The sequence below is a fragment of the Dioscorea cayenensis genome, unplaced genomic scaffold (genome assembly GCF_009730915.1).
Source record: "Dioscorea cayenensis subsp. rotundata cultivar TDr96_F1 unplaced genomic scaffold, TDr96_F1_v2_PseudoChromosome.rev07_lg8_w22 25.fasta BLBR01001394.1, whole genome shotgun sequence".
Classification (NCBI taxonomy): Eukaryota; Viridiplantae; Streptophyta; class Magnoliopsida; order Dioscoreales; family Dioscoreaceae; genus Dioscorea; species Dioscorea cayenensis.
The window spans coordinates 83,314-93,790 of NW_024087785.1; the positions used below are offsets into that span (position 1 = coordinate 83,314).

Consider the following 10,477-nt stretch of genomic DNA (forward strand, 5'->3'; position numbering starts at 1 on the left):
TTCGTGAAAAGTACTGTAGAAATCTTAATGTAGTAACTTCACTGTAGCAGTACTGTAGCAAAATACTGTTTACGCGCCCGCGTGGAAATTCTTGCAGCCCACGCGGGCGCATGGAAAATCCACACGCGCGCGTGAGGGCACGTGACAGACGCGATCTAAGGCCTATAAATAGCCGTTTTGCCCTATTCTTTCTCATCTTTTGTGCGGCTCTTGAGGGGTGAGATGGCTAGGGTTTGGAGAGGAGGTCTTTGCGGCTTTGGAGGCGCTTCGTCACCAACTTTGATCGATTCCTCCTCCGTCATAGCATAAAGGAAGCCACCGGTGAACCTAGCTTTGGAGTGGGTCCTTCAAGACGTCGAAGCTCTCCATCAAGGCCATCAGTTCATATATAAGGGGGTTTATTTCTATGGTTTTAATGTACTTTCATTCATTGATGGTGTGTTTTTGTATGTTGCTCCATGGAGGGCTAAAAACCCTAGAGGGTATTTGGCCTTGTGAACCCTAGGATTCTCATCTTTTGTGGATTTGCTTTTGTGTTTCTATTTAATCCGAGTTTGATTAAGTTTCATTCTTGATTGTTTAATGCTTGCTTGCCTTATTGATCTTATGGTTATTTGGTTTTGCATGATTTGTTGCCTTGGTGGGAGAGAGATCTCCATTAGGGTTAGAACCTCAAGATTGAAGAGGGTTGAGAGGGTGAGTCATGAGATAGTGAAGTGTCCCCTTTCCCTCCGATTGGTGTATTCTATCTCCATTCCCTAAGCTCTATGCAACAATATTTGGTGGGAGGCGTGAGATTGCTCGATTTCTCCGCCGGGACCTTGTAGGGGTTTAGGATCCTTCGCCGGGAATTAGGGTTGGATCAATCTTTATTAATTGGATACACAGTTTGGAATCCCTAGAGTGCTTTGCGGTCATATGTGGTGTGAGGTGTTGAGATTGAGCGATTTCTCCACCGGGACCTCATAAGGGACTAGTATCGGTGATCTAGAGATAGACCCGATTATGTTTGGATTTCCACGACTTAACTTACTCATCATAGAAACACTTTGCTTATCCGGTACCTAATACACTGAATCCTAGGGGAGCATCGCCCTGAATACCCCACTTTTACTCGATTGAGATTCTCCTTCCATTTTACCCTTGCATATTCGTCTCCGGTGTTCATCTCTTCGCACATTAGATCACCACACCTTTTCATTTATCATTTGGTTAGAAAGCAGAGAAGAAGTTAGTACTAGTAGCCCTGTTCCCTGTGGATTCGACTACCCGACTCACCGGGTATTTATTACTTCGACACCCGTGCACTTGCGGTACACACACGCATATTCGGACGTGTCAGTAGTCGTATCCATAGGGAATATTACTCAGAAACGCAACTATTGCTATTTAACTATAGTGAAAATGATTGATGAGTTGTGTAAACAATATCAATGAAAATAAAAATAAAGAAAAAGAAAAGAAAGCGCAATAGGAATAGGAGAGGCAATTGATAGAAAATGGGGCACCTGGACATTGCTCACCATAGGGCTATTTTTTCAAGTGCAAGACTAATCATTATGCCTTCTAACTGATGTTTTATGAGTCATGGAAATCAAAATACACACGATCCCAAACATATGGTCAACCGTGACTAACCCTACACTATACCTCGGCATAAAGGAATACTCTCGACACCTCACACTATGCAAGGTTGCTTAAAGCTCTAGTGATTTCAAGTGATAAACCCTATTCTCTAATATAAATCTAACCCTTTGGTCCAGGCAAAAGACCCCTAGCCATAAATAAGCCCCAACACTAAGGATTACTTCAACACTTTACTCTATTGCTTGCTCAACTAAGCCCCAATGGAGTTTGTCTCGTAGTACTTCATTCCATCATGACCGCAAAGAACTCTTGGAACATGGAGGTAGGATAAATCACACCGAAAGGAAAGGGGACGTTCTGCTACCTCTTGACTCACCCTCTTGACCCTCTCCAACCTAGCTTTGTCTAATCCTAATGGAGTGCCACTCATCCACAAGGATTACCAAGATGGATTCTCAACCCTAGTGTCACTCTATGGAAAAATCAATACAACAAGCATTCAAGGATGAAACTCAATTAAAACATTAATTAAAGAAGTATAATAAATGTCAATGAAACAAAATCATCCTACGTTTTACAAGTCCAAGCACCCACTAGGGGTTTAGCTTTTCATGGAGTAATACACAATCAATAATGAAATCAATAGTGAAAACATGCAATCCATAGATAAAATCCCCTTGTAATCCATATCGATGGTCCTATGGAGCCGCCTCATCTTCTCCAAAGGTTCCCTTGTCAAGCCTAGGGCATACCTCACCGAATCGGTGATGACCAAAGCTCGCTCAATAACTCTCCTCCAAAGGAACGCGATGTTAAAGGCCGTAGAACCTCTCCAAAAACCTAGGCAAAGCCTCTCCAAAACCTAGCCGTGAGCTCGCCCATCAAAATGTCTCAAGTCACGGTATTTACAAGGGCTAGAATTGGGCATCCACACAGGTGTGTGGATTTCTAGATTTTAGTTTCTGTAAGCTATAAACAATAACTGCTACAGTTATTTTGCTATAGTGGTTTTGCAACATTGATTTCACTACAGTGATTTGCTACAGTGCTGCTATATTAGTTTCCTAAAATGCTCCTGAATCCATTCTTATCACCGAGGCTACATGAATGAGCACACATATATGATGTAGATCATGTTGCGTCTTCAATAAAATCACATTGACAAAGATCTTGCTAGCATTGCATAAGTCGAAACACATGAGTGTGACTGTCTTTGTGCCCCTCCACTTTGTGTATTCGCTTAAGCACAATGGAGGTCGGCACACACCCATATGTCTTTGAGCATGACTCTTGTCTTCACATTTATCAAATCCAAGAACATCATCAACAATTGCATCCATGATCTATTTTGCTTTCTTTCATCCAACTTTGTCTCCATAACCCTACACGCACAAAAGAACATAAATACACAGGAATAAGCGATAAAATATGATAAAAGTGATCCTCAATATAAGAAAAAAAATACTTCATATTACTTATACCCAAGAACTTATCAAACTCCCCCATACATAAGCTTTTTCTTGTCCTCAAGAAAAAATAAAACATTAAAGCCTCTCAGAAGGAAAATTGGAAGTGCTTTGCCTTAGGTTCACCAAAATCATGTAAATGAAGATTCTACAAGCAAGGAAATATTCCAACACCAAATAAGAAAAATCCATGCTCTAGCGAAAAACTTGAATAAAAAAGGACCATAACCCGATATCGTGTAAGTGTGTGTAAACTAATTCAAGTCAACCCAACGTATACTCCTCAAAGCTCTAAGTGAGAGGGACTTATTTAAGTATTAAAAGATAAGAGAAGGTAGTAGCTTAACACATCCTCTAAGGTAGCCCTTTCCTAAGCGGCCGCTAAGGTGGCTTTCACACTTTCGAGGTGGTAGCTCTTTCTACTGGGGTAGTAGCTTTCACTCATGCTATGAGATAGCTCTTTCTCTCATTAGGGCATAATTAGTATCTGACTTATAAAAGTAGCTTCACATTTTATAGGTGGTAGCTCTTTCCGCCCCCAATGCACAATAAAACAAGTCTCCACAAGGCTTAATGAGTTAGTAACTATTTTTTTTCAAAGAAATTAAAACAAGAAACAAACTAAAAATAGTCCCTTTAAACATCAAACTTGAGTTTTGACAACGTCCCTTGCGTGTGACCGGCAAGTTGATAAGTGCTTGTGTGATAAAAATACGAAGTGTTCTTTCCTTATGATGAGCATTACTTTTATCGGGGTTTAACTCTAATATGTTTGTATTTATATTACTTTCATGCATATAGGCTTGTGAAACCGAATCTTAGAGAAAGAAGCCAATGTAGATCGTGAGTGCACCATTTGGAGGAAATCTTGAGAAGGTTCAAATGTGAAAACATAAGTTGGGTTCAAGATGCTAGAATGTGTGCCAACCTCCTTGTATTCAAGCTAGCACAATGATTTGGAGGGGCACAGAGGCAGTCACATTCTAAGTATTCCGGCTTGTGCATGTGTAACAAGATCTCCACCAACGTGTGCCCATTTATGTTAGCTCGATGAAAGCAAAGCCATCTAAAACATAAACGTGTGTCCATTTATGTTATCTCGATGAAAGCATGGTTTCGAGAGTGTTTTAGACCGATACTGTAGTAAAATACTATAGTAGATACTGTTCACTGCCGGCCGAAGAAGGAGATATCCAGAGAAGCTACATGGGCATGTGGAAATTCCACACGGGCCGTGTGAAATATTCACATGGGCGTGTGGATTCCCAATTTTAACCCTATTTAAGGCCGATTTCAGTCCCAATTTAGAATTTTTTTCTCAATCTTTTCCCCAACTTGAGAGAGGGCTGCGGCTAGGGTTGTGAGAGGTATTGGCTAGGGATTGGGAGAGGTTCTATGGCTCCGACATCGCGCTCCATTTGGAAGAAGGTTAGTGGGAGAGCTTTCGTCGGCACCGATCTGATGAGGTGTATCCTAGGCCGAACAAAGGGACCTTTGGACGAGTAGAGGACTCTCCACAAGACCATCGTTATGACTATCGAGGGGGTTTTCTATGGATTCATTGTTTTAACCTTCGATTTCATTGATTGTACTTAGCTCCATGGAGAGTTAAACCACCTAGTGGGTACTTGGATTGTGAATCCTAGGATGTATTCATTTCATTGAACCTTGTTATTATGCTTTCATTAATTGATGTTTTTATTGAGTTCCAATCTTGAATGCATTGATTGTATGAATACTCCTTACAGTGACACTAGGATTGAGAGTTCTTTTTGATAACCCTTGTGAGTGAATGACACACCACAAGAGTTAGACAAAGCTAGATTGGAGAGGGTTGAGAGGGTGAGTCGAGAGATAGCGGAGTGTCCCCTTTCTCCTCCTGTGTGATTTATTCTACATCCAATTCCTTGAGTTCTTTGCGGTCATAATAGAGTGAATGGGCTAAGAGATGACCTTTCGCTGGGGCTTAATTGCGAGTGTAATAGAGTAAAGGGTTGAAGTGATTTTAGTATCTAGGACTTCATTATTGCTAGGGACCTTCTACCTGGACCAAAAGGTTAGGTCTACATATAGGCAGAGGATTAATCACTTGGAATCCCTATAACTTATTGTAATTCTATATGAGTGTAAGGTTGAGAGATTGTTCAATTTCTCCTCTGGGACATGTATAGGGTCAGGTATGGTTGACCTTAGATTTGGGACCATGTATTAAAGGATCTCCATTACTCATTAATGCATTAGTTAGGAAGCATAATAAAGGGTTTTGCACTTGAAGCGATTGTCCTGGACGGATCAATATCTGAGTACTCCATTTATATCGATTGCCATACCTCCCCTTTACTTGTGCTCTCTCTTGTCTCTTTTACTTTTGTTTGCATTACATCTTACAGCACAAATCACTATTCATATTTCACTTAGTTAAGAACAACTTAAGTATTTTTACTCCCTATTATGCTAGACCGTCAGTATTGGGGACATAATCGAGTATTGTCCGTGCGCCGATTACAGCTCAAAACTTTGAGTTGAAGCCCGCATTCATCCACATGTTGCAGTAATCCGCACAGTTCAATAGTTTGGCCGATGAGGATCCAAACAGTCATATAGGGAACTTTCTCGAGGTGTATGATATGCTCAAGATAAATGGTGTGACGGATGATGCTATCAAGTTGAGAGCCTTCCCATTTTCCTTAAATGGGAGAGCGAAGCAGTGGCTACACTCATTACCTAGAGCATCAATTACCACATGGGAGGAGATGGTAGAAGCTTTTCTTGCCCGTTATTTCCCTCCTAAAAAAATGTAAATCTTAGGAATGAGATCTCGTCCTTTGTGCAGTCGGAATTGGAGTCTCTATTTTGGACTTGGGAAATGTTCAAAAAGCTCCTGAGAAAATGCCCACAACACGGATTTCCAGAGTGGATGATTGTTCAGACTTTTACAACTGGTTGAATCCGAGCACAAGGCAACTCTTAGATGTGGCAGCAGGAAGTACGTTAGGTAGCAAGAACCCCGGTGAGACCCATCAACTAATTGAAGAAATGGGGTAAATAGCTACCAACGGAATGCTAGGGAGAAGAAGATGGCCGGGCTTCATGAGATAGATGCAGTAACTTCATTGGCAGCTCAAGTGTAATCATTGAGTAAGAAGTTAGATGTTGTAACTTCTAATAGAGTGGCGGTCATGACTACTTGCACCGGGTGTGGTGGAGGACATGCTCCCTCTGATTGCCTGATCTCTATTGGTGATGCATCTTCGGTTCAGAATGTTGATTTTGTGGGTAATGAGATGAGGAATCAAGGGAATCCATATAGCAACACCTATAATCCGGGTGGGAAGAATCATCCCAATTTCTCATGAAGTAACCAAGGTCCATAAAAGGCCATGGGGACACTGGGTTTCAACAACAACAAGCCCCAAACATGGAGAACCAAGTTTCTGGTTTGGAGACCCGAATGACTGATTTGGAGAAGGCCTTGACTAGATTTGTGTAATCATCATATACAAGGTTTCAATCAGTTAAGGCTACACTTCACAACCACACCACTTCTTTGCATAACCTTGAGAATCAAGTGGGGCAGATTGCGAAGTCTCTATCGGAGAGATCATAAGGAAGCTTGCCAAGCAATACCGACACCAATCCTAGAGAGCATGTGAAGGCGATCACTTTGAGAAATGGTCGTGAGGTCTAAAGCAGGTTTCCGAGTGAGAAGCCCAATGAACACGCACCCGAGGTTATAGAGGTTGAAGAGGGAACAAACAAAGAGAAGGAGGTGGCACCCCCATCATTCAAGCCAAGAATCCCCTATCCCTCTAGGTTGAAGAATGACCAAGAGGATTAACAGTACAAGAATGTGGATCACAATATGTGTGATAAGTGCTTGTGCGATATGAATGTGAAGCGTTCATCTCTTATGTTGAGCATTACTTTTCTCAAGTTTTTACACTAATATGTGTGTTTTTATGTTAGGTTTATGCAGGTAGGGTTGTGAGGCCGAGTATGAAGGAAAGAAGCCAATGTGGATCACAATGCACCGATTTTGGAGGAAATCTTGCTAAGGTTCAAACGCGAAGACATAGGTCGGATGTGAGATGCTAGAGTGTGTGCCAACCTCCTCGTATTCGAGTTTGGCACATCCATTTAGACGGGCACAAAGGCAGTCACACTCGAGTATTCTGACTTATGCACATAGAACAAGAGCTCCACCAACTTGCCTATCATTGAAGAAGCAAGTGATTTACTACGTGAACGTGTGCCCGTTTGCGTTACTCCGATGAAAGTATGGATTCGGGAAGCTAGCCAGACCGGATACTATAGGAGAGCACTGTAGCAACACGATAGCAAATAGTGTAGCAGTACTGTTCACAGTCGGCCGAGAAAACAGGAGTTCAGAGAATCCACATGGGGGTGTGGAAATTATCCACGGCCGTATGGAAATTCCGCACGGGCGCATGAAGCATGCACGCCCGTGTAGTCGCCCGATTCCAGCCCTATTTAAAGCCGATTCAGCCCCGATTTTAATATTCTTTTCCCCAACTTGAGAGAGGGCTTCGACTAGGGTTTTGAGGGGTATTGGCAAAGGTTTCGGAGAGGTTCTATGGCTCTGACATCGTCAATCCTTAGGAAGAAAGTTGGTAGGGGAGCTTCCGTCGAGGCGTATCCTATACCGGACGAGGGAATCCTTGGACGACGAGTAGAGGACTTTCCACAAGACCATCGACACAACTATCAAGGGGGTTTCTTTATGGATTCATTGCTTTTACATTCTATTTCTTTGATTGTACTTAGCTCCATGGAGAGTTAAACCCCTGGTGGGTACTTGGGTATTTGTTAACCCTAGGATGTATTCGTTTCATTGAATCTCTTTATTATGCTTTCAATTAATTGATGTTTATTGTGAGTTCCAACCTTGAATGCTTGATTGTGTGAACATTTCCTCTAGAGTGACACTAGGGTTGACAGTTCTCATTGGTAACCTTGTGAGTGAGTGACACACCACGAGCGTTAGACACAGCTAGGTTGGAGAGGGTTGAGAGGGTGAGTCGAGAGGTACCGGAGCGTCCCCTTTACCCTACGACGTGATAGATTCTACCTCCGTTCCTCGAGTTTTTTGCGGCCATAATAGAGTGAATGGTCTAAGGGATGAACTTCCTCTGGGGCTTAGTTGCGCGTGCATTGGAGTGAAGCGTTGAAGTAATCTTAGTATCTAGGGCTTAATCGTGGTTAGGGACCTTCCACCTGGACCAAAGGGTTAGGTCTATAATTAGGAAGAGATTTATCACATGGAATACCTAGAGCTCATTGCAACTCTATGTGAGTGCGAGGTTGAGAGGTTATCTAATCTCTCCTCCGGGACATGTATAGAGTTAGGCATAGTTGACCTTAGATTTGGGTTTATGTAATGAAGGATTTCCACGACTCACTATTGCATTGATTAGGAAGCATAATAGAGGGTTCTTGCACTTGAAGCGATCGTCTTAGGCGGAGCATTATCCGAGTATCCCATCTTTATCGATTGCCTTGCCTTCTCCTTTATTCGTGCCTTCTTACTTGTTGTTTTTACTTTCGAGAATTGAATCATTGTCACAGTTATCATCATTGATCTTTCACATAGATAAGAATCGAATTAAGTATTTTTATTCCTTATTCCATGTGGATTCGATACCCGCTCATCCTTGATTATTACTTCGACAAACCCGTGCACTTGCGGGATATACGCAAGGGGACCTTGTTAAATTTTTGGCCTCGTTGCCGGGGAATAGGTGTTTAGAGATACTTTGCACTTTGTTTTCTTAGCTATTTCACCATACATTCTATTTTCGATCATCATATTCTGTCATCGTTCTGATTTCTTTTTCCTTCTTTTTGGGTGCAGCTCCAAGTTATGACCCGAGGGAATCCCTCAACATTGATTGAAGGAGATCCTGAGGTTTAACGTACACTTAGAAGAAAGGGGAAAGAGCCTGTACAAGAATAGTCTAATCCAGCTGATTTGGAAGTAGAAGAATCTAAAAACATGGCAGAACAGAATGAGCAATAGCGAACATTATCCGATTATGCCAGACCTTCAGTGTTGGGGACACAGTCGAGTATTGTGCGTCCCCCAATTACAGCTCAGTACTTTGACCTGAAGCCGACATTCATCCACATATTGTAGCAATCCGCACAATTCAATGGTTTGGCCGATGATGATCTAAACAGTCACATAGAGAGCTTTCTCAAGGTGTGTGATATGCTGAAGATAAATGGGGTGATGGATGATGCCATCAAATTGAGAGCCTTCCCATTTTCCCTGAAGGGGAGAGCGATGCAGTGGCTACACTCGTTACCTAGAGTGTCAATTACCACGTGGGAGGAGATGGTGGAAGCTTTTCTAGCTCGTTATTTCCCTCCCGGAAAATCAACAAAGCTTAGGAACGAGATCTCATCCTTTGTTCAGTTGGATTTGGAGTCTCTATTTGAGACATGGGAAAGGTTCAAGGAGCTCCTGAGAAAGTGCCCGCAACACGGATTCCCAGAGTGGATGATTGTTCAAACCTTTTACAATGGTTTGAACCCGAGTACAAGGCAACTCTTGGATGCGGCAGCAGGAGGTACCTTAGGTAGCACGACCCCCGATGAGGCCTGTCTGTTGATTGAAGAAATGGGGTTAAATAGCTACCAATGGAATGCTAGGGAGAAGAAAAAAAGGTGGCGGTCTCCATGAGATAGATCGCGGTAACTTCATTGGCGGCCCAAGTGGAAAATTTGAGTAAGAAGTTAGATCTTCTAACTTCAAATAGAGTGGCAGCCGTGACTAATTACACTGGGTACGGTGGAGGACATGCTCCCTCCGATTGCCTGATCTCTATTGGTGATGTTTCTTCGGTGGAGAATGTTGATTTTGTAGGTAATGGCATGAGACCTCAAGGAAACCCATATAGCAATACCTACAATCCGGGTTGGAAGAATCATCCCAATTTCTCATGGAGTAATCAAAGGTCCACAAAAAGGCCATGGGGCCACGGGTTTCAAACACCAACAACAAGCCCCTCGGTGGAAAAAGCAGTCTCGGGGTTTGGAAACCCGAATGAGTGACCTAGAGAAGCACTTGACTAGATTTATACAATCCGCAAATACAAGGTTTGAATCAGTCGAGTCTACACTTCGTAACCACACCGCCTCGTTGCATAATCTTGAAAATCAAGTGGGGCAAATTGCGAAGTCTCTCTCCGAAAGGCCACATTGAAGCTTGCCAAGCAATACAGAGAACAAACCCTAGAGAGCATGTGAAGGCGATCACTTTGAGAAGTGGTCGTGAGGTTGAAGGTAGGCTTCCGAGTGAGAAGCCAAAAGAACACACACCCGAGGCTATAGAGGTCGAAGAGGGAACAAGCAAAGAGAAAGAGGTGGTACCCCCACCTTTCAAGCCAAGAATCGCTTATCCC

At 42.7% G+C, this 10,477-nt stretch overlaps 2 non-coding genes across 2 annotated transcripts; both read right to left on the reverse strand.

The window, feature by feature from the left end:
* Positions 1 to 5,853: 5,853 nt before the first annotated feature.
* Positions 5,854 to 5,960, reverse strand: LOC120256313. The gene has a single exon (XR_005535273.1). It is a non-coding gene; the product is annotated as a small nucleolar RNA R71 (small nucleolar RNA).
* A 3,496-nt stretch (positions 5,961 to 9,456) lies between these two features.
* On the reverse strand, positions 9,457 to 9,563 carry LOC120256310. Its single transcript, XR_005535271.1, has one exon. It is a non-coding gene; the product is annotated as a small nucleolar RNA R71 (small nucleolar RNA).
* Positions 9,564 to 10,477: the final 914 nt, after the last annotated feature.